Genomic DNA, 25,537 nt, shown 5'->3' with positions numbered 1-25,537 from the left:
AGCTAACGCTGCTCCATTGACTTCGGTGTTAAGGAGCTAACAAGTTGGTAAATAGGCTAGTCTGTATGTCGCGGTCCACAGTCCACATTTGAATGCATTTACTCGCAAGGCATTGTGTGTAGATTTTAAAATGGGTTGAACATATCTTTTTAGGAAACCGTTGTCAACTAAAGGGACAGCCCTAAAACCTTAATATTTGTTTTTCTCTACAGATGTCTGTGGAAAGAGAAGACAGCCAGTTAACACAGACCTGCTCCAAATGGCATAACCTTTTGAGCTTTGGCTATGAAAATTAAGTGTGTGTGCTGCATGCATGTTAATAAATACATTTGACTGGTTTGAGTGGAGGCCTTTATCAGTGGGTATAACTTAACAAAAAACTGTTACTTAAATAAGGCATTCATATTCAAACTTAAACCTGCAAATGGCAGTTTTGTCAAACAAAAGCACCAGGCCTTATCATTAAGCACCAATGCTGATGCAGAAACTGTTTTGGACATAATTGGAGGTGAGAGTTCTCAAGCCTTGTTTGGAGTACTGCCAGCTGGTACAGGGGAATCTATTGACCCCACTGAACCATTGAACCTGTCGGCTGAAGTGATCACCCTCGCCCCTGTGGAGTTTGCATTTGAAGAGCCCTGCACAAGTCGGAGCCCTGTCTTGGAAGAGATTGGGAATCCACCAGCACCACCACCATGTAAGCGCAAAAGGCAAGCAGAGAAAGGTGATGCTTACAATAATTAAAGGTGGAAACGGAACGGGCTCAGCAACAAATCATTCTCACAAATGAACAAATTAAACTGACACTGCTTAAACAAGAAGTTAAGTTAAGAATTCAGTTGCTGGAAACCGTTAAAAGATTAATGAAATGTACTTTATGTAACACTGAATGTTAAATAAATCGCAAAGTTTTTCCTTCATAATTTCGTGTTATTTTGAGTGTCACTAAGTAATAGCCTAATGTAAATTCTGTGTTGCACTTCTGACGCCGATTGGTTAAAGCATTGCAGTAAACAGCGTGCATGTTGATCACGTGCTTAATTGGTAAAAATGGCTCATGTACTGCCGGATTTATGTTGATGTGCATTAATTGTTTTGGCGACGAATATAGTATTTTTTTTTTTACTTCAGTTTTTCACGGTGTTTGCTGAAAAAGAAAGGAACGTGCAAAGAAAATGGTAAAACAGCAGTGAAGCGAAGCTACTGTATCAAACAAAGAACTTTGGGAGCAGTTACACTTACTGTTCAAACCATAACATGTAATCTCCCTCAAATCCACCTCTGAGGTGGGATCAGGGTAATCCTGATTTTTAGGATCAAACTGATCCAGATTTCCCACTAAAGTTTTGAAATACTCCTCAGCAGTGTTTTATCCGGATCAAAGGCAGGATTGGATTACCAAATCTTAATCTTTAGGATCAGATTTGCTTTGTGTTACGATTGTTAGGGATTTAAGTCAGAAGTGCACCCCTAGTCATAGAAGTTATAGTATGTGTAATAATGTTTAGTGTTAGAATTATAGTTTGTGTGTTATTAGATGTTAGTAATGAATGTGTACTAGTTAAAAGATAAAGACAAACTATGCATGCTTTGTTATATTCACTCATTGAGGCATAAAGCCAACTGTCTCTACATTGAATGCATTGGAATGTGAGGGACAGATGGAACAGAGAGGTCTCATGTTACAGCTGCAGCTTCACACCTCGATGTGAAGGGGACAATCCAGGAGGAGACACTTTGAAGGAGAAGCCAATGACATTCAAATGCACCCAAGAAGACACACCTCAAGAGTTTTCAAAGGACCAAAGCGGGGAAAGGACTGTTAGAATTTTTCCTGAAGCTGCTTTGATTGGTCAATTTAGACTTGCTCGGAGGATTCTCTATTTCGCGAAATATTTACTGTTCGTTTGGAATTCACTATGTAATTTTATTCCTTATAACGTTGTTTAGTTATTAAATACTTTTTGATTTTTAAATTTACGCAAGCTGACTCTTTTGTATCTTTGTTTCCGGCCGGGACGAGAAAAAAGGAGTGAGGCCTCCCTCGAGAGATTTCCGAACCCTAACACGACCTGTGTGTGTGTGTGTCTGTGTGTGTGTATATCTGCTCTGTGTGTTAACCCTCCTCAGGTGGAGCTAATTGTCTTCATTACTCATCCGCCCTCCCGTTATCTCCTACAGCTGGTTCCTGTTTTCCCATCCTCCAATCGCATCATCCCATCAGCTGTATTTATGTGTTCCTGGTTGTTCAGTCCGGGGCTCTCAGGCAGGGTGTGAGGTTGTGTTGGGGGTGCTATTGTGAATTGGTTGTACATGGTGGGTTGTTTTGGATTATTGAAAGTGTTAATCATTTGTATTTCTTATGTCCTTCCCAGGGAGAACAGAAAGCACTTGGGAGTGTTAGGAAAGACGTTTTTTTTTTCCGCTAACGAGCAGGAAATTATCATGAACACATCTGAATCATTTGTCAGATGAATTGAACGTATTCTACATATTTTACGTTGTTCATTCTGTACGTCCATCGCAGTCTGTCCGTCCCATGGAGGATCGGTCTGTGTCTCTCTAAAGGTTTCTTCCCTTTATTCTCCCCTTTGAAGGCCTTTTCATTGTTTGGGGAGGTTTTCCTGTGCCGATGTGAGGGTTTCTGGACAGAGGAATGTCATGTGACATGTGTACAGACCGTTAAGGACCTCTGAGACAAAATTAAATGAATCCTATAATCATGGCAAAAACTGGCCGCGCCCCACTGCGAGGCTACAAGGCCGACAAAGTTTTTCAGACAATCCATCCATCCATCCATTTTCAACCGCTTATCCGGGGTTGGGTCGCGGGGGCAACAGCTCCAGCAGGGGATCCCAAACTTCCCTTTCCCGGGCCACATCTACCAGCTCTGACTGGGGGATCCCAAGGCGTTCCCAGGCCAGTGCAGAGATATAATCTCTCCACCTAGTCCTGGGTCTTCCCCGGGGCCTCTTCCCAGCTGGCCGTGCCTGGAACACCTCCCTCGGGGGGCGCCAAGGGGGCATCCTCACCAGATGCCCAAACCACCTCAACTGGCTCCTTTCGACGCAAAGGAGCAGCGGCTCTACTCCTCGCGAATGGCTGAGCTTCTCACCCTATCCCTAAGGGAGACACCAGCCACTCTCCTGACGAAACCCATTTCGGCCGCTTGTACCCGTGACCTAGTTCTTTCGGTCATGACCCATCCTTCATGACCATAGGTGAGGGTAGGAACGAAGATTGACCGGTAGATCGAGAGCTTTGCCTTCCGGCTCAGTTTTCTTTTCGGTTCTCATTTTACGGTGCGGTAAAGCGAGTGCAATACCTCCCGATCGCTGCTCCGATTCTCCAGCCAAACTCACACTCTATCTTCCCCTCACTCGTGAACAAGACCCCGAGGTACTTGAACTCCTTCACTTGGGGTAAGGACACATTCCCTACCTGGAGTAGGCAATCCATCGGTTTCCTGCTGAGAACCATGGCCTCAGATTTAGAGGTGCTAATCCTCATCCCGACCGCTTCACACTCGACTGCGAAACGCTCCAGTGAGAGTTGGAGGTCACAGACGGAAGATGCCATCATGACCACATCATCTGCAAAAGCAGCGATGTGATCTGCAGCCCCCCGAACTGTAGACCCTCCTCCCCCCGACTACGCCTCGATATCCTGTCCATGAAAACCACAAACAAGATTGGTGACAAGGCGCAGCCCTGGCGAAGGCCAACCCCCACCGGAAACGCCTTCGACTTACTGCCGAGCACCCGAACACAGCTCTCGCTTTGGGCGTACAAGGATTGGATGGCCCCAAGCAAGGACCCTCACCCCGTACTCCCGCAGCACCTCCCACAGTATCTCTCAGGGGACCCGGTCATACGCCTTCCCCAAGTCCACAAAACACATGTAGACTGGATGAGCATACTCCCAAGCCCCCTCTATAATCCTGGAAAGAGTGAAGAGCTGGTCCGTTGTTCCACGACCAGGACGGAAACCGCATTGTTCCTCTTCAATCCTTCGACTATCGGCCAAACTCTCCTTTCCAGCATCTTAGAGTAGACTTTACCCGGGAGGTTGAGTAGTGTGATACCCCTGTAATTGGCACACACTCTCTGGTCCCCCTTTTTTAAGAGGGGTACCACCACCCCGGTCTGCCACTCTTTTGGCACTGTCCCAGACTCCCAGACCACGCAATGTTGAAGATGCGTGTCATCCAAGACAACACCCATTGCTTTTAGCATCTCTGGACGGATCTCATCAATCCCCGGGGCTTTGCCACTGCGGAGTTGTTTGACTATCTCAGTGACCTCCACCAGGCCAATTGACGATGATCCCTCCTCCGCCTCCAGCTCCGCCTCTACCAAAGAGGGCGTAGTAGTTGGGTTCAGGAGTTCCTCAAAGTGTTCCTTCCACCGCCCGATAACCTCCTCAGTCGCGGTCAACAGGGTCTCCTCCTTACTGTACACAGCTTGGATGGTTCCCCGTTTCCCCCTCCTGAGGTGCCGGATGGTCTTCCAGAAGCACTTTGGTGCCGACCGAAAGTCCTTCTCCATAGTTACCCCGAACTCCTCCCATACTCTCTGCTTTGCCTCCATCACGGCAGAGGCTGCTGCCCTTCGAGCCTGTCGCTACACTTTGCACACATGCATGCAAACATTTCTAATACAACTTTTTGTGAAAAAAAAAAAATCCCAGGAGCTACACCTGAGGGAAGCGCCCCTTTCCTTGGCTGAAGTAGCTAGCATAGGCCTTTTTTTTTTTTTAGATACCTTCACCCGTAAAAAAATATCGAGTCAGACACCTGACTTGACGAGACATCAAGGTAGTAAAACAGCTGTCAGGAGGCTCTGGGGAAGGCAGGACTCAAAGTATTTTTGTTTTGGAAACTGCATTTAATAGTCAAAATTCCAAACAAAAATGAAAGGCCAAGGGAGAAAAACGCAGACATGAACCAGAAACACTCTGACGTGGACAAGTGACGAGACACACATGGCTTAAATACACTGGGGAGGTGCAGGTGATTGGACACAGGTGGAAACAATAGCCTGCTGTAGTGTGATAAGGTGCCCAACTCATGCTTTTTGATAGATCCCGACAGGCTTGAATAATTGGTGATGGTGTACTTTCGTGTGGACATAACTACATCCTACTCTCACTGCTGTAAAAAGATAAACGTGGTATTAAAATGAACATGGTTTCAGTTTACCAAGTAATCAATATGCTAGATAATGACAAAGACATTCAAAAACAACAAAACGTTTTATCTTTACATTTATGTTTCTGGCAAACATGATGTTCCCAACCAGCTGCATCCAGGGTCCAGCTGAGCTAGGCGTGCAGTCTTGTTCTCAACTACATTTAAGTTCCCTGTTATGTGCTTTTGCAAAAAAACTTTTTTTTTTTTCAAAATTCCCGTAGAAACTTTCCGCCCCTTTGCAAACCTAGTTCATATCAAAAGTAAAGTGAATTTTTGCAACGCTTTACTTAGCCTTCATTTGCGTCCCGCTTTGTTCTAGTGATGGGAATTTCGGCTCTTTTTAGAGAACCGTCTCTTTTTGCTCAGCTCACTAAAAAGAGCCGTCTCTTTCGGCTCCCAAATGGCTCTTTCAGGAAGAACAGATTCCCACCCTCTCCATCATCCTAGGTGATCCCCCGTCACCACTGTGATCCACTGTCACCCCATCACCAAGAAGGCTCAGCGGACGTTGTTCTTCCTGAGGCAGCTGAAGAAATTCAACCTGCCAAAGACGATGATGGTGCACTTCTACACGGCCATCATGGAGTCCATCCTCTGCTCCTCCATCATCGTCTGGTACGCTGCAGCCACAGCCAAGGACAAGGGCAGGCTGCAGCGTGTCATCCGCTCTGCAGAGAGGGTGATCGGCTGCAATCTGCCGTCTCTCCAGGACTTGTTCGCTTCCAGGATCCTGAAGCAAGGCAAAAAGATCCTAGCCTACCTCTCTCACCCCGGACAAAACCTGTTTGCGCCTCCCCCATCTGACAGGAGGCTGAGGTCCATCAGGACTAAGACCTCCCGCCACACCAACAGTTTCTTCCCGTTGACAGTCGGGCTCATCAACAGAGCCGGTCCCCCACTGACTGACTGACATTCCACCGGTCTCTTTGTTTCATTCTGCACACTTTTGTCACTTCCTGTTCGCTAGTGCACTTTATTTACTTTTTAAAATATTTTTAACTAACTTTATTTTATTTTATTACTTGTGTACTGCTGACTTGTTGTCTATATGTCATACTGTCACGCACCAACCGCCAAGTCAAATTCCTTGTATGTATGACATATTTTGGCCATAAATGTTTTCTGATTCCTGAAGCACGTCATACAGGCCGGAGATGATTCCTTGGGAGAGTGTCTTCCTACTTGGGATTGCATAAATTGGATTGAGTAATGAATAAACCGTCTGAATCCTTTGTCATCCACAACTGAAAAAGGTTGGAAATACCATGCAATCATTTTGGCCAGTTCTTCATCAATTGTCTTCGGTCTTGCTGTTGACACTCATTTTCTCGTTTTTTCTTTTCTTTTTTTACCTTTCCAGTCCGTTCTCTCTCCTCCCTCCTGTTTGTGTGCTTGCTGTGTGCATGTAACTCCCGCTCCTCTGCTCAGCGCAGGCACAGAGACGACACCACACATAATGACCAATCAAATGCGGCTTGGGTTCATAACATTATCCGTCACCGCACACAGCTGGTTGAATTTCACCTACTTCAGGCCAATCAGTTGCCAGTTTGATGACCTGTTGGCTCGGATCGATGCCGTCGTCTGTTAGGCACCAACTATCTTACAGGCGTTCAATCTCGGCTGTGGAGGGCCTGTCTTTCTCTGAGTGGCAGTTTCATGAAGTCTATTCATGCTTGGGCAGTAGGAAGGCGGTGATGACGAGCGCAACATCGCTGATTGGCTTTCGCAAGACAGTGTCGGGCAAATTTTTCGCCAAAGTAATAATAAATAAATATCTATTTTTGCTGTGGCCCTCAAAATGCTCAGTCGGGAGCCCCGAAAACATCAAACTGATGAAAAAAATGAATCCTGGGTTAATGTTGCCAAGCCCTGCAGAAGCCCAGCACTGGTCACCCCATTTCAGTCTGGGTAACAATGGGGAAAATCTCTGGTGGGCCGACGGGTTCAATACCAGCCCACCTCCACCCAGTCGTCCCTCTGGCATCGCTAGGCCAACCATATTCTCTGCTTCACAGATCACGGTTAAATCTAGATGTCCCGGACTGAAATGTATACTACTCCTCGCAGTCTGTATTCACACTCACATCTAATTGTTTTAAGGTGTTCGGCTCGAGGTACAGCTGTATCCGGCACGAAAAGTAAATATCATATGTCTCAACTAGCCCGCCCACGGCAAAGTAAGCCACCGACTGGTCTGACAGTAACTCCCAGGCCGCCCTTGCCTGTGACCTTACAATTTCTATGCATTAACTGTATGGTAACTATTTGTATCAAATGCTGCATCTTCATCTCCTTTGATTAAAAACAAGATATTGCATGAACACGAGGCCTGTGGAACTAATATTCCTTTTCAGTGCATTTTTTCTCATACACACATGCTCTGCTAGAATACATAAATAGGCTTCTTGGTACTAATCATAAGCTTCATTCTAAGCAAAATGTCCTACCAAGTAGGACTAATTGTGTTTTGGTGCGTGGAGGCCTATCATGCAGAACTTTTTCTCTGCTCTCCAGCTGTCTTAGACTCTCCTGGGATCTAAATGTTCCTAAAGCAGCAAAGCAGAATGTGCTTATTCTGAATATGGCATACACAATGCACACAAATATTCTACACACGCTCTTAAACTGAGGCCTGCGGATGACCATATTAGTAAATTCTCCCTGTGACTGCTGTGAGCAAATGATTTAAACATAACGGCTTACTATCTTACAAGGTCAGAGACTAGTATCGACAACAGACATTCTGAAAGATAAAAAAGTCAAAGCCATTGGGAAAAGGGGGGAGCATAAATTGAGCTGAGGTGTGCCGAATCCTCTTGCGTGGAGCTAGCAGGCCACGATTTTGCCCCTTATTGACTGTTACGGGTGAGCACATAACATTTTCAATTAATTCATCACATAAAATCATATCCTTTCAGCTCAGATTTTTTTTACGATTGAATATACACTAAAATCAATCAGCCGATTATCCAAACCCTACACTCAAGGTCCAAAACTCGGCCCACATATGCACCAATACAAGCACAATGTGAGCCCACGGGTTGCAAAATACACACAGTGATTTGCAAAAGAATAAACACGCTTCTATAGATTACACACAGAAGTATATCAAGATGTCACTTCCTTGCAATTCCAAAGCACTGATAGTCAAATTACCAAACCCATGTGCCAATTAGTTAAACACAGCTACCAGGTGCGCAAACAAACACAAGATTGCTTACAGTTTTTTCTGAATACTGAAGCGCTAATCGTGATTCTTGTAGCACAATTTCTAAATCTATTAATACGTATAGCAAAACCACTCACTGAGTTTGCAAAGCTAAAAGCACAAACATTTTTAGTGCATTTTGCACTAAAAAAGGGAAATCAATGTGTGCACTAGCTGGATGCCACTGCATACTAAAGCTCTTATTGATGTGTCAGTGTTGTGAATGCCTGTCAACCAGAGTATATTTATAAATGTTTAATCTTTTACAGTTTTTTCCCGTTGCTTGAACACTATAGACACAGGCTTAAACAAAAGTAACATAACTTGAAGTTGTTGGAACTATACCTTAAACAAAGTGTAACCATACAACAAAAGCGCTGCTTTGCACTTTAGTTGCAATTCTGTAACACACTTGCTCCTAGACACTACAAACTATTTCATATATAAGACACTTAGTTCAAAAATTAAATCTCAGGGTACTATTGCGAAAACACATCTATTCAAAATACTCAATACTCAACTCTATACTCCACTCAGACTGTCTCTAGAGTATTTACAGTACTGTACTGTATCACATGCAGAGGTGTCAAAAGTATTCACATTCATTACTCAAGTAGAAGTACAGATACTAGGGTTTAAAAAGACTCCTACAATGTGATCAGAAGGTGCCTGCAGATCACGTGACCTGCCGTTGGGATGGTGGAAACATGGCGACATTCAGAGACACAACAAAACAACACGTGTATCTGACTTAAACAGATAAAACAACAACCCATTTTCCAGTGACACGAGTCACACACACGTTGTTCCCATTGATGAGGTAGACTGCAGTGTCTCCCCCAGGTTTACTACGTCATGGGGGGGTCTGACTTTTTACGGGGTGGGGGGCGCACCCCTGTTTATAATGATGGGAAACACTGAACTGGCAGCGGTCGGTTATCAAAACATCGGCCAAATAACCAGAATGTTCAGGCTTCATGAGCAAATACAGAATCCCCGTGCGTTCATTTCCAAAGCCGCATTAAGACACACATCACTTTATTTAATACGCTGCACTACTTGCAAGTCGCTGTGTTGTGCCAGACTCTCAATAAAACATTTAGGACAAACTCACGGTCATGAAGATACTCATTTAACGTTACATGGAATCTGCGTGAGGAAGAGGAGGAGGCTCCATGTCGCTAAATACCAACTTTCCACCACTTTTCCCACCCGGTGTTTCTCCGATCTGCCGGCGCATCGCGGAGAAACCAATCGGGTGTCTGGATGCTAAATGTTTATACTTCTCATCCAACCACAATCAAATTCACTGTCCGCATAGCGACACTTATCTAGTTTTTTGTGTTTGTGTTTTTGAACTGCGACAAGCAGTAACAAGGCTGTTTTTAAAATGTAAGGAGTAGAAAGTACAGATATTTGCGTGAAAATTTAAGGAGTAGAAGTAAAAAGTCGTCTGAAAAATAAATACTCCAGTAAAGTATAGATACCCAAAATTTCTACTTAAGTACAGTAACGAAGTATTTGTACTTCGTTACTTGACACCTCTGATCACATGTATTGTATTCCATGGTGGCTAATGCTCCTTTTTCAACAAAAGTGGTATTTTGTGAAACATATTGTGATAACGTGTTGAGATGTGTCAGTACTGTGTATGGTAAATACAGTAAAGTTCAGTATACACAGTACTGTAAAAAAGAAGCAAACAAGAACAATATGTGGTTGCCTTTTTCTACAGAATCGCTAGAAGACCTACTAGGGGTGGACGCCAACGCCTGTTCACCCAACAGCAGGAACCTGCTATAGTGAACCTACTCAGAGCAAACAATGCAATCAGTCTCCACCAGCTATAGCAACACATACTTGCAGATAGGCAAGATTTCAACAACATAAATCGAGTAAGCATTACAACTATCAGATGCATCTTGGTAAAGCACAACATGACCATGAAGCAGTTGTACAGGGTCCCATTTGAGAGGAACAGTGTCAGGGTCAAAGAACTTCGACATGAATATGTACAGGTAAGTGTTTCAGTCCTTTACATTTACAATAAAGAATGGGTGCAGTCCAGGAACAGATGAATACTGGATTAGTACCACATAGATACATTCAGAAAGCTACATAGGTACCTGTGTGGTGGGGTGGTTCTGTTTGGTACGTGCAGTAGTTTAGGTGTGTGCTTTGAGTAAAGCCATCCACAATATGTATGTTTTTGTTACAGAGAATCCTGGACATGGATGGAGCTGTCCAGCCACATGAATGTATTTACATTGACGAGGCTGGATTCAACCTTCGCAAAAGCAGACGACGAGGACGTAATATAATTGGCCGAAGGGCAATTTTGCACGTCCCGGGGCAGCGCGGGGGAAATATAACATTGTGTGCTGCCATAAGTCTTCGAGGGCTACTGCACCATCATGCCAAACTGGGTCCCTATAATGCGCAACACATAATCACATTTCTAGATGCACTTCATAATGCAATTGTACAAGACTGACCAGATCAGCCCAGGTTTGTTGTTGTCTGGGATAATGATAGTTTCCATCGGGCTGCTCTGGTCCAGAACTGGTTCACCAACCATGATCAATTTGAAGTTGTGTACCTGCTCCCTTACTTGCCATTTCTAAATCCTATAGAGGAATTTTTTTTCCGCTTGGAGATGGCGCGTATATGACCGCCAACCACATGGCCGTATGCCTCTTCTGCAGGCAATGGAACACGCCTGCGGAGACATTGAGGTCAATCCAGGGATGGATTCGGCACACAAGAGGATATTTTCCCCGATGCTTAGCGAGAGAAGACATCGCTTGTGATGTTGATGAGATCCTGTGGCCAGACCCCAACAGACGGCAGGATCCATAAGCCCGCTTGCGCACAATTGTTTTTTTGTGTTTACAGTAGTGTATTGTTTTTATGTTTGAGCACTGAATTTACTGTACTGTAAAATATACTAATGTAATGATTTTGAATTGAGTATTTTTTTATATGCTGATCTGAAAGTGTATTCATATGATGCATGTATGTGTCATTTTGTCATCAGTTACATTTTGACAAAGTAATGTTAGGTTTTGATAGTAGAGTTTCAATTTGACACAGATGTGAATGGTATATTTCCCAGTGTTGTGTCATGTTTACTTGTGTTTAGAGTTTTGGCACAATGAGCGAAATTTTGCAAAATGTGTTCAAGCAACGGGCAAAAACTGTAATCAGACCGTTGTGTCTCATTCATTTGTGTCATTTAAGGTATACTGTATGCCTTCAAATTCTCATTGTTAGTTTAAATACTACATTTTATCACTTTTTCATGTATACACCGAGATTTCACAAAATGTTTGGTCATGGAAATTTAGTTTAAAGTCATGAAAATCCATTGGTCAAAATGTGTATGAACCCTGGGCGTGGATACGGCATTGAAGGAGATATTTTCCCCGGTGGGATGTGGACGAAATTTTGTGGCCGGACCCAGAAAGACGACATGATGTAGGCTGATTGTTTTTTTTGTGAAATAACTATTTTGTGTTCTGACTTTGTCTTGGTTTTGATGATTGTAAATAAACCCCAATACTTGTATGTTTACATTACACTGTGACAAAAGTATGACCTCAAATTGACATCTGTACACAGAGAAAGCAAAATTAATACAAAAAGTGTTTTGTATTCATACCATCAGTGTGTAGTTGGCACATTGTGTGCTTAGTAGAGGATGGCTTGTGTTTACTGTTTGATATGAAAACACAATTTTTACGAAAGTGTGAAGAGTTAATGTTGCTGTGTTCGCTTTTGCAAGAGAACTACAATGTTTTGATAATTGGGTGAAAGGTTTTCTCATTTGTGTGTAGAGTTTTGTAAAAATAGCCAATAGTTACAAAAAATGTGCTTAAGCAATCCAAAAAAACTAATTGTAGACACATCAATAAATTTTAAGCACCATGAGATGCAGCAGGTGAGTTCACTTATTTTACAGTTTTTTTTCCAAGGATTGTTCAATACTCAAACCACAGTTTTTTTCTTCAAACATTCAGCAACTCACAAGTGTATATAGAACTGTAAATAATTCTTCATTGCTTTCAGACAACATGCAACACTTTGGTCATTCATTCCTCCAATATCACATCCTCAAGGTTTCATTTGCGGATAACCAGGACATTCTGATGCATCATTCCAAAAGCCTCTCTATTAGATAGGGAGTTCCTTCCTAAGGAAGAGGAAAGTCCTGTTTTTCATCCTGCTTCGAGTTGTCAGCTGCTAGCAGTTCATCGGAACAGGAACTCAAACTTCGGGAATATAAATTCCAGGAGTGTAAACTGCAATATGAAACAGCTAAATTAAGGGTTGAGAGAGAAAATCGTGTCAAAGAGAAGGAGATTGCAAAATAAATTGAAATTAAGAAATTGGAGGTTGATTTTGACTTGAGAAAACTGGAATATGAAGCGATTGAAAAGGACAGACAAAGAGGGTATTAGAGGGAGTGCGAGGAACACCAGTTCGAGTTAGCCAAGCTGGAGTTGGAATTGGCCACAAAAAGTCTTTTCATCACTGCACCAGTTCCTCCAGCTGATTCATTGCAAGGCTCGCAGCCTTCTTCTCCTGTTCGCTCGCCTGTTCATGCTGCTTCTGCACCTTTTGACGGCCTTTACGGGTGCTTTGGGTGGCAAAATCCTGCCTCCGCATGATGTTTTGACAGCCGCGTTAATTGGGAATGCTCCAGTAGTTAATGTAATCGATGTTCCTCTTGCTCCTGAACCTGTGCCATTGCCACTACGAGCCCAACCTTTTGATGTTACCCGTCACATTCGTATGGTTCCACCTTTTAATGAGAGTGAAGTTGAGAAATATTTCACTCACTTTGAGAGAGTTGCGGTCACGTTGGGATGGCCTGTCGAGGTCTGGACGTTGCTTTTGCAAATTGTGTTGACTGGCAAAGCACAAGCTATTTATTCTGCTCTTACTGTGCAACAGAGTTCAGAATGTTTAACAGTGAAAACTGCGATTCTGAATGCTTACGAGTTGGTCCCAGAACCGCAAGGCAACGTGCTAGACTACGTCTTTGCATTTCGTGAACGCTTGCACAAGACTTGTGCTTGTGCTCAGGAAGCTCTATCATCCACTCAGTCGACGATGAAGACCCGCTATGACCGCAAATCTGTTCACCGCTCATTTCAGGCAGGTTACTTAGTCTTGGTGTTGTTAGCTGTTCTTGGGTCCGCCCTCCAGGCTAAATTTTCGGGGCCTTATGAGGTAGAGTCCCAGATTAGTGACACTGACTATGCTATTGGTATGCCAGACAGACACTATAGTTGAAATGCTGACACTGTTGATTCCTTCAAAGTTGATATTGTCGTCAACTCTTTCCTGGATTTCATGCAGTCTGATGGCATTGTTCTCAAGAACCATATCTACAATCAGAGCCTCTTGCTGCTGTGAGGACATAGCAGCCCTTCCACCCTTATGTTGTATTCTTGTAGTTCTGCAAGAAGGGAAAATGCACAGCAATCTAAATCAAGTATACCGTAAATAGATATGGACATCACAATACAGTTTTTCTATGCATGTTTCCCTAGTCTAGTTCCCTTGTTTTTTCTGTTGACAAAAGGATGTGCTGACTTACAGTAGACTGTAGTTACTACTGTTATTGTCTTCAGTAGTGATGTGTCGTTCGTGAACGATTCGTTCATTTTGAACAAATCCTTACAAGGACTTGAGAGTAACGAGTCCTCTCAAAAAAAGATTTGTTCATTTTCTCATGGCCACGCATCAGGACTTGCATAGGCTCAGCCAAGAAAACAGAAATGATTTGTTGAATGCAGGTCACGTGGAAAATGATCCTTCTGCCAACCAATCGACACCAGTGCTGAGCCTGTGCAGATCACGTGAAAAATGAAGGATGAACGAATCATTGACCCGAAGACTCGGTTGGCAGATGAACGAAACATTGACCCGAAGACACGGTCGGGAGGTGAACGATTCGTTTATCTGCCGGATAAAGATCTTTAGATCATTTTTCACGTGACCTGCGCTCAGAAGAGGAAAAGGAAAGGATTTGTTTACCCCGTTCACTTTCGCGTGGCTAGGTTTAGTAAGACGTGAATGATATTCCTTCACAAGTAATAATTACAGGTTTCGTTATTTTAACTTTTTTGTACTTTACTTCTCTAATCAACTGTGATACTGAAGTACTCACTTAGCCCGTGTAGCTTCTTCGGCAAACGCCACTCTTCTTTTCAGTCTGAGCCTCGGACTTTAGGTAGGTAACGGGGGTGAAGTGAAAACCTGGGATGCCGTTAACGTTTCTTGGCTGTACAATGAATAAAATGCATTTTGCTTTCGGTTTGTGCTGTGTTGTAATGTTAAATCAACGTAACGCGCCTGAAGAGACGTGATTATTCAGAACGCGGTCGCCAGGTTAGGCGCGTTAGCCCGCGGTAACTTCGTCCCCGCGTGACGCAAAGCGCCGTGGGAGGGGGGGAACCGCGGAGGCGGCAGTTGAGCGGTCCTCCCGCCCAAATTAGGGAGTCCTGCTTCCCGCATTGTCATTCCATGCATAACAACATGGTCAATTATAGTTAGTTATAGTTCTGAAATGACTGTTCTTGGTCTTCCTCTGTCTCTTTATAGTCTCTTTCCATCCATCCAACACACCTGTGTCACCAGTGCAATCTGACCAGGCTTATATTCAATGGGTTTAATCACATCATTGGAAACAAGTGTGAACAATTTTTAGGTGTTGTGTTTTATCAATGACAACTGTAGCAATTGTGGTTATTGTTTTTCAGCATGTGTTTACCCTTTTGGAACACAAGTGCACATACAGTGCCTTTTATGTTTTTAGAGAATAAGATTGTGTTTAGCGTTTAGCCAAAAGACATTGAGGTGTCAACTAGGGATCAGGTACCCGAATCACCGCACATCTATAATTACTCAGTGTCCAAGTCCAAAGGCAGCCCTAATGGACCATTTAGACACAAAGCGACAAGAGCCCCACTGCTCTCTAAGAGCCATTAATAGCAAAGGCGTGCACTGTGTGATAGAAGCTTTTCACCAAACCCTGCTGCATCGTCTCTGAAAGGGCTGTGACTCAGCAGAAGACTGCCCTGGATATGTCAGCCGTATGGCCCCTCTCTGTTATCGGTACGCCCAGGACACAAAGACCACAAGGGATATATCTATAAAAATAGTTTTTATAAAAAGGTAGGAATAAGTTAAACAGTCTCTACGATTTTAAGATACATCTCTTAAAATCACAATCCTCTAACCAGTCACACATCCATCTGGAACAATCCAATCTTCTGGGTGGCCAAAGTTTCACCTATCGAGATTATCCTCCGTTCTGTCCGCGTTCTGTCCGCGTTCCGTCCGCGTTCCGTCCGCGTTCCTCCCTCCGTTCCGTCCGTGCGCCCCGTAGTGGCAGTCGTTAGTTCTTTTAAACTCCACCAATCAGCCACACTCCGCATTGCACCTGGTTTGTCAGTTGATTATTAAGTATTTCCAGGTGGAAGCAATAGTTATTTTGTCAGCTAAAGGAAGTTTACATAAGGCACAGCAGTCCTTACAACTCACACAAAAAGCATGCAGGTAAAATAAGGTACGATAAAATAACACAACACACTAATCACTGCAAACTAAAAGAAACACACAACTTCATTCCCAATAGGCTGACTGATACATACGTGACAGCTGATGTGCGCACACTTTAATGTATTTAGGAAATATATAGCTTAAATATTTAGACAAAACAATTAAGGAGCCCCAAACTGATTAAGAAATTCCTAAATACATATATACACAGGCTGTATTGTCTGACAGTGTGGTAACACCATACAGCAGCCATGATTTTACACACGCATATGAATATTTGCATGTTGCTTATGGTTGAGCGTTCTCCTTGAGGCTTTGCAGCAGCCTGTTGTCTTTCTGTGTTGTCAGCCAGAGACTGTCAGCTTATTCTCACAACTTCACTTCAGTCACAGGCTGTCAGCGTTCACGTTCAATATTCTCTGATTTCAATCTATAGTCTGTTTTAATATAACTTGTTTGACTTTTCAAAGAGGCACTGACAAATATGAAAAAGTTCTTAGCTATACAGTTTTGAAAATTTCAATTTCAATTAAAGCTGCAAACAGCGATGAACGGGCCTTTGCCTCCCCTTGCATGTCGGGGGGGCAGTGGTTAGCCGGACACGCCATCAAAAAGACAAGAAAATGAGTGCCAGGTGTGGGATTCGAAGTCTGGCTCCGTAAACAGAATACTTCACCACTTGGATACTTGCCTTGCTGTACAAAGACCTGCAAAAGGTAAACAAATATGTAGGATCACCTCCATTCAGTTGAGGCAAAGAACGTGAGCTAATCTCAAGTATTAACTCGTGAAGTCTGGCAGATATATTTTGCGAATTGAACACATTGAATGTGTCTCTGCAGAACACTTGTATTTTAACATGTCCACTCATGTCGGTCACAGACAACTTGATTAATTATTCTCAAGCCTACTCTGCTGATATAGAAGAGAAATCTGCACAGCTGGATCATAGCTGTAGCCTCCCAAAGAGTGCACCTGGGTCAAAGCAGTTCTTGGGGCTGCTTTATAATTAGATTACATGTCATTTAGCTTTTATCTAAACCGACTTACAATAAGTGCATTTCAAGCCGATTTACAACTTGCTATGGCTAAGAGCCAATATAAATATGATTAAGTGTTACTATTAAGTGTTTTTAGTCAAGGTATAGACTGAAGAGGTGTGTCTTTAGTTTGCGGCAGAAGATGTGAAGACTCTGACATCCTGATGTCATCAAAGCGCTCATTCCATTATTTAGGAGCCCGGACAGCAAAGGGTCGTGATCTTGTTGAGTGTTTTGCTCTCAGTGGGGGAGGAACAAGCCATTTGGCAGATGCAAAGCGGAGTGTGCGGGTTAGGTTGTAGAGTTTGACCCGGATGTCCTGGATGTAGGCTGGAACCGATCCACTCACAGCATGGTACGTGAGCACCAATGTTTTGACGTGGATGCGGGCAACCACTGGTAGCCAGTGAAGAGAGCGGAGTAGTGTGGGAGAATTTAGGCAGGTTAAAGATCAGTCGAGCTGCTGCATTCTGGATGAGCTGCTGAGGTCGTAGAGCTGTAGGACGGAGGCCTGCCAGGAGAGACTTTATAAATACGTGCAGGGGGCACTATCAAGTTAAAATGCTGTTTGGAAGCTGTTACGGCCCTGTGTTCCAACGTGGTTGCTGACACTATCCCGGGCTTACCAGTAAGGGTAAAGCAGAAATTAAAAGTGTACTGTACATGTACAAACTGGTGTTTGTAGCTGTTGTGGGGGGGGGGGGGGGGGGGCGTGTTACGGCCCTGTATTCCACAGCAGGGCCTTGTATGTGTGTATGTGCATTTTTGTTTGTTAAGGTTGCTTGTGTGTGTGTGTGCATCTCCCTTCTCTCAAATTGACAGGAGTTACCAGCCCCCGCCCCCCCCCCCCTGATTGGCTGAGGACCTCAGGATCGTTAGTGGCTGCACCTGGTTGGAGCTCAAAAGGCCACAGTCTTCAGGCCCCATGGTGGGCGCCACATGGGTGATACTGGATGGTCAGACCTTTGTTTTGCATTTTGGGGTGAATTAACTGTTCTGTCGGTGTTTTAGTTGTTGATAGCTGTTTTCATTATTAGTACATCCGTTTTGTTTTCTAACAACAGTGTTCTTCTTTTCCCTTTTTGTCCCAGGGGGGAAGGGAGCCGTTGTGGCTAGACTAGAGGCCCATGGGCATACATCACCCGCAGTGAGTCTGATATATTGGCAGATATATTTTGCGAATTGAACACATTGAATGTGTCTCTGCAGAACACTTGTATTTTAACATGTCCACTCATGTCGGTCACAGACAACTTGATTAATTATTCTCAAGCCTACTCTGCTGATATAGAAGAGAAATCTGCACAGCTGGATCATAGCTGTAGCCTCCCAAAGAGTGCACCTGGGTCAAAGCAGTTCTTGGGGCTGCTTTATAATTAGATTACATGTCATTTAGCTTTTATCTAAACCGACTTACAATAAGTGCATTTCAAGCCGATTTACAACTTGCTATGGCTAAGAGCCAATATAAATATGATTAAGTGTTACTATTAAGTGTTTTTAGTCAAGGTATAGACTGAAGAGGTGTGTCTTTAGTTTGCGGCAGAAGATGTGAAGACTCTGACATCCTGATGTCATCAAAGCGCTCATTCCATTATTTAGGAGCCCGGACAGCAAAGGGTCGTGATCTTGTTGAGTGTTTTGCTCTCAGTGGGGGAGGAACAAGCCATTTGGCAGATGCAAAGCGGAGTGTGCGGGTTAGGTTGTAGAGTTTGACCCGGATGTCCTGGATGTAGGCTGGAACCGATCCACTCACAGCATGGTACGTGAGCACCAATGTTTTGACGTGGATGCGGGCAACCACTGGTAGCCAGTGAAGAGAGCGGAGTAGTGTGGGAGAATTTAGGCAGGTTAAAGATCAGTCGAGCTGCTGCATTCTGGATGAGCTGCTGAGGTCGTAGAGCTGTAGGACGGAGGCCTGCCAGGAGAGACTTTATAAATACGTGCAGGGGGCACTATCAAGTTAAAATGCTGTTTGGAAGCTGTTACGGCCCTGTGTTCCAACGTGGTTGCTGACACTATCCCGGGCTTACCAGTAAGGGTAAAGCAGAAATTAAAAGTGTACTGTACATGTACAAACTGGTGTTTGTAGCTGTTGTGGGGGGGGGGGGCGTGTTACGGCCCTGTATTCCACAGCAGGGCCTTGTATGTGTGTATGTGCATTTTTGTTTGTTAAGGTTGCTTGTGTGTGTGTGTGCATCTCCCTTCTCTCAAATTGACAGGAGTTACCAGCCCCCGCCCCCCCCCCCTGATTGGCTGAGGACCTCAGGATCGTTAGTGGCTGCACCTGGTTGGAGCTCAAAAGGCCACAGTCTTCAGGCCCCATGGTGGGCGCCACATGGGTGATACTGGATGGTCAGACCTTTGTTTTGCATTTTGGGGTGAATTAACTGTTCTGTCGGTGTTTTAGTTGTTAGCTGTTTTCATTATTAGTACATCAGTTTTGTTTTCTAACAACAGTGTTCTTCTTTTCCCTTTTTGTCCCAGGGGGGAAGGGAGCCGTTGTGGCTAGACTAGAGGCCCATGGGCATACATCACCCGCAGTGAGTCTCTGTCTAGGAACACTAGCTAGACCTGGGCAGACCACCACCTGTATTTTTGGTTAGCGTGCCAAAGCTACGGCACTATATATAGGAACTAGCCTGTGTATTTTTGTTTGTTTCATTGCTTTGGTTCTGCCCAGCCCTTCTCCCTGCAATCCGTGTGATGAATAAATAAAGTAATCTATACACGGTAAAACTCTTGCGTCCTCCTTGCACCACGACCCCCACATGCCCCTTGTAGTGATACACTTGGGTCTTGAGCAGCGGCGTGTCAACGGTCCCCTCCCTTCTAGGGAGCTGGTGCGTAAGAGAAGCATTGAAATCATATGAAGCAACTACATCTTTAACCTTAAATGTGTTTTCCAAGTTTAGTACAGATTGGAGCATATTTAGTCCCTCAACAGAACTTCCAACAGATCAGGTTCCCACAGCAACAGCGTCTCCCTATTATACATATGTCCAAAAAATTTTCATGTAGGTCAAACAGGGCACTGGGGCTACTTCATTGAAAACTTTCAGGAGGTGCTATGGAGGCGATTGAGCATTTTTGAGTCAAAACTCCACATCACCTCTTAATTGTCATCAAGAGTTTTGGAGTTTGCCAAGCCACCGAAATATCTGCTTGAACTTTCATGCGAAGACAGTGTCGTCACGGCAACAAGGTTTTTCAAAAACTCCCAATATTCACTGAACTATCATCAAAGCCTTAAGGCTTATATTCAAGGATTTCAGGTTGATCACATTAAATGGCTAGGAAATACACATTAAAGTATACAACTTTTGCATTTAGCTAAGCCATGGGTGGCGCTATAATTTTTTGAAAATAACTGCATGGGAATACTTTAAGGCGTACAATAGCATCATAAATTAGATATTTCGGCCAGAAATAAAAATGTTCCTTGGAGTTATAACATTTCACGTTTTAAAGAAAATTGACCGAAATCGACCAAAATGGACGTCAGGCCACACCCTGATAGTTTCACGAAAACTCTTGATTTTAATAACTTTTGACCATCCAGTTGTCAGGATCTATTTTCCCGAAGATGAAGTGGATCGGGTTTAAACTCTCGGAGGAGTTTGTTTGTTTGTAAATCCAAAAAACGATGGAAATTGCAAACAAGCAAGATTTCAGAGAACGACTGCAGCGCCCCCTAAAGTTCAAATATTCTGACATGTGATCATGTTCTAGAAATTTGGTGAGGACAAGCCAAATACTTTTGAAGTTATAGGTCTTTCACTTTTAGGCCACACCCCCTACAACCTTCATTGTTCCATAACTTTGAAACCCAATGAGATATCAACAAGGCAGTGAGCCAATAATTTTGTGAAAATCTGAGCCAGCGTCTAGGAGTTCGCAAAAACGTTTCAAAAACTTCAAAATGGCGGAAAACTTTACAAGGCGCAGTTACATACCATGATTGACTTTTTTGTAGAGCATATCCAAGAGCACCTGTGTGCAAAATTTCAAGTCAATCGGTGAAACTGGGAAAAAAATTCCCCAGCGGGAGCACTTCCAGGGGGCGCTAGAGAGCCATTTTTGTATCCCCAAATGTGCAACCCAAAGAATATATAATATAATAATAGGAGGGATCCCTCTCCCGGGATGGACAGACTACAATGTTCATTCTGTACACATGACATCCAATGTAAAACATGTACAAAACGTTAAATTCCTATGAAGTAATATTGTGAGTAGTAAGCCAGGTGTACGGCAGGGACAACCACCATCCACAGAGCCTGTGGGGAGGGTAAGTGCAAAGACTTTAGGAAAGGGTAATATTGGTTTATGATGACAGTAATGGAGAAGAAGCTCAGCGAGACCAACTGTCATTCAAACTCTGGACCGCAAGCAACAGACCAGAATGCAAACATGTATCTCAACTTGATTTATTTTTCAGCTCCAGCCTGCGTACCCTTAATCAAGATTGTTTTGGCTCTACTCACTATTTCCTTTTCCTGTGCTTCCAAGTTAAGGCAGGTGTAACACATCACAGGAGGCTGGAGTAGACCCAAGCGCATATTTAATCAACAAAAAGGTACAAAGGGAGTAGGCTAGTCGTATCCAGGAAACAGGCAGGAGGTCAAAATCCAGTCTTCAACAAGAGGCCAAATACAGTGCATCCGGAAAGTATTCACAGCGCTTCACTTTTACACATTTTGTTATGTGAAAAACCTTATTCCAAAATGGATTAAATTCATCATTTTCCTCAACATTCTACACACAACAACCCATAATGACAAAGTAAAAACTGTTTTTGCTTATCTGTTAAAAATAAGGAACGAAAACTTCTGTCTGGCCACTCTACCAAACAGGCCTGATTTGTGGAGTGCTGCAGAGATGGTTGTCCTTCTGGAAGGTTCTCCTCTCTTCATAGAACGCTGGAGCTCTGTCAGAGTGACCATCGGGTTCCTGGTCACCTCCCTGACTAAGGCCCTTCTCCCCCGATCGCTCAGTCTGGCTGGGTGGCCAACTCTAGGAAGAGTCCTGGTGGTTCCAAACTTCTTCCATTTCCGGATGATGGAAGCCACTGTGCTCATTGGGACTTTCAATGCTGCAGAAATCTTTCTGTACCCTTCCCCAGATCTGTGCCTCGATACAATTCTGTCTCGGAGGTCTACAGATAATTCCTTGGACTTCATTGCTGGCACTGTCAACTGTGATACCTTATACAGACAGGTGTGTGCCTTTCTCAATCATGTCCAATCAACTGAATTTAGCACAGGTGGACTCCAAACAAGTTGTAGAAACATCTCAAGGATGATCAGTGGAAACAGGATGCACCTGAGCTAAATTTTGAGTGTCATGGCAAAGGCTGTGAATACTTATGTACACGTTATGTTTTCGTTCTTTTTTTTTAACAGATTTGTAAAAATTTGCAAAAAACAGTTTTCACTTTGTCATTATGCGTTGTTGTGTATAATGTTGAGGAAAATAATTAATTTAATCAATTTTGGAATAAGGCTGTACCATAACAAAATGTGGAAAAAGTGAAGCGCTGTGAATACTTTCCGGATGCACTGTAGGAGATAAGACTAACAGTCCTGATCTGACTAACGGTCAGTGATAAAATCCACAGTGATGTGGGACCAGGGTCTGTTAGGTATGGGGAGGGTTTCCAGGAGACCCGAGAGTAGTTGACGGGGAGATTATTTGCGCACAAGACTTAACGTACTGCATAACATCACATCTCACAGATGTCCACCAGAATCAGTTTCTGACCAGTGAATCCATTGAAGAAGCTGAGCATGAACAGCTGTGGGATATAGGTCATGTCACTGGGACTCCCCTGGGGAGCAGGATCAGCTGGCAAGGCTTGTTGAATGTGTTCCAGGACATCCCATCCGATGGAGGCGATGATGTGTTGAGGTGAGAGGATCGGCTCCGGGGTGTTGTGGGAGGAGGAAGAATCAGGTTAGAGTAAATTGAAACCAAGTGAAAAACAAAGACCAACGAGTACGGCATGGATTTAACCGTTTTGCAGACTGTATGTATTCTAGATTACGGTGGTCCGTTAGCACCAGGAAAGGGTGCCTGCCGCCTTCCAGCAAATGCCGCTATTCTTCAAAGCATAGTTTGACCGCCAGGAGTTCTTGATTTCCCACATCGTAAGTCCTTGACTGAGAAGAAAGCACATCGGTGTAACTTGGCGGGCTTACCATGGCGCTGGGAGAGAATGGCTCCCACTCCGGACTAGATGATACATCTACCTCAACAATGAAGGGGAGATCCGAATCTGGATGCTTGAGGACAGGCGCTGAGGCAAACATGCTCTTTAACTTCCTGAAGGCCAGGTCGGCACCATCATTCCAACAGAGCCTCTTGGGGACCCTTTTAACAGACGTTAGGGGTGCTACAACTGAGCTACAATTACGTCTGTTGAAATTTCCAAAGCCCAGAAAACGCTTAACTGTCTGGGGTTCAGGCCAGTTTACCACTGTCTTGACTCGGTTTTGTGGAATTCACATTTCTCCAGTTTGAGATACCGACGGTTTAAGGAGTTTGTTGAGGACTTGGCCTACATGCTTGACATGCTCACCCAGATCTGAGGAGTAGACCAGAATATCATCAAATGTATTCCTGGACAACTTTGTTTACAAAAGCTTGGAACACTGAAGGGGCGTTGGATAATTAAAAAAGGGCATCACCAGATACTCATAATGGCCTATCTTTCATTAGTCATCGTCCCTGATGCCGAATGAGGTTATAAGTGCTGCGAAGATCGAGTTTGGTGTATATCCAAGCCTCCCAGAGTTGTTCTACTGCTGAAGACACCAAAGGCAAGGGATAGCGGTACTTAACAGAAATAAGACCCCTAGTCTATACGCTGCCTCAGACCACCAAACTCAAGGCTGTGGGAGATGTGGACGGGCAAATAAAATCATTGGTGAGAGCCTCCTCCACATAGGTTTCCATAGCCCGGGATTCTGGCAACGATAATGGATAAATCCTACCTCTGGGTGGAGTAGCTCCAGACACCAAGTCTATGGCACAGTCCCACGGTCTGTATGATAGCAGGCTCTTCTCGCTGAAGACCGCTGCCAGGTCTAGATAAGCTGAGGGGACATCTGGTGTGACTGCGACTAAAGGGTTCTCAATGGTGGTTGCCCTGATGGATTTAGCAAGACAGTGGGAAACACACTTACTACCCCAAAGGAGCAGTTCATTAGTAGACCAGGAAATCTGTGGTTCATGATAAGCGAGCCATGGCAAACCAAAAATAACATTGTTCGTTGTGTGGTCTATAACAGAGATAAATCCTCAGAGTGAAGAGCACCCACAACCAGAGTAACCGGGACTGTAGCCTGAGTAATGAAGCCAGAACCAAGGGGCTGGTTGTCAATGGATGTAATCGGTAGTGGAGGAGAACAGGGTGATGTAGGCAGTTGAAGTTGAACCAGGCGTTGACTTATGAAGTTTCCTGCAGGCCCAGAGTCTATCAAGGCTGTAACGGTTGCCTGACCCATACTCCCAGGGACAGTAACAGGAAAAAGGCATTGTTGCTGAGAAATGTTTGGACAGAGAAGCGTCGTAGCAGCTGTTCTGATCCAGTCATCTGACGTGGGCAGGTGATCCAAAAGTGTCCAGCTTTACCACAGTAAAAATACACACGCTCCACCCTACGTCGTTCACGCTTCTCAAGAGATAAATCGGGTGCCCCCGGATTGCAGAAGTTTTTCTTCCAGAACGGAGGCCGAAAAAGAGGGGATGTGAACAGACCCTGGGACGATAGACATTGCTGCGCCTGGAACTCTTTTCCAGCTGTTGTTCTCTCATGCGGCGGTCCAGTTGAGCAGCCAGGTCGATTAAGCCCTCAAGGGTAGTACCCCCATCCCTATTTATCAGCTCATCCTTAATGACGTTGTGAGGCTGCGATAGAAGGTTGTCATCAGAGCGGAATCTTTCCACCCACTCTCTGCAGCCAGGGTCCTGAAATCCATAGTAAAGTTGTCTGACTGACTGTTGTCCCTGGTGGAGATTCAGGAGGCGTTTAGCAGCTTCCTGCATGTTAGTGGGATGATCAAACACACGTTTTAACTGCTGCATGAACATCTCACTGTCTGAACAAACAGGGTTCTGTTGATCCCACACTGCCTTGTGCCTCTGTTGATCCTGATTCCTGATTCCTGATTGGACTACTCCAAGGCTCTTCCTGTGAGCCTGGAGATAAGAAACGCCACTTTAACGCAACCTGAGGCAAACTGTGTAGTTTGCAGTTCAAAAACCAAAGAGCACTGGGTTAGAAAACCCCTGCAGAATTCAGGGCTGCCATCATATCGCTAAGGTGGAGCTAAATGGAGTGCAGAGTGCTGAGTGGCTTGTGTGGGGGAGGGCTACGACATCAGGCTGGAACAGTCGGGGCAGATGCCTGAGCAGAAAGGTTCATCACGAGATGTTTGAAATCCTGAAAGACTGATGCTAAATTGTTGAGGGAGTCCCCGACTTGGGCAAGTCTATGACCTTGCTCCGATTGCACGGCGG

The 25,537-nt window shown here is 44.2% G+C and overlaps 1 long non-coding RNA gene across 1 annotated transcript in view; it reads left to right on the top strand.

The window, feature by feature from the left end:
* LOC144385327 (uncharacterized) overlaps positions 1 to 25,537 on the top strand; it is a 100,944-nt gene that overhangs the window by 29,837 nt on the left and 45,570 nt on the right. The window lies entirely within an intron of this gene.

Source organism: Gasterosteus aculeatus, chromosome 12, assembly GCF_964276395.1.
Source record: "Gasterosteus aculeatus chromosome 12, fGasAcu3.hap1.1, whole genome shotgun sequence".
In the NCBI taxonomy this organism is placed as follows: domain Eukaryota; kingdom Metazoa; phylum Chordata; class Actinopteri; order Perciformes; family Gasterosteidae; genus Gasterosteus; species Gasterosteus aculeatus.
This window is presented reverse-complemented; position numbering and strand designations above follow the sequence as displayed.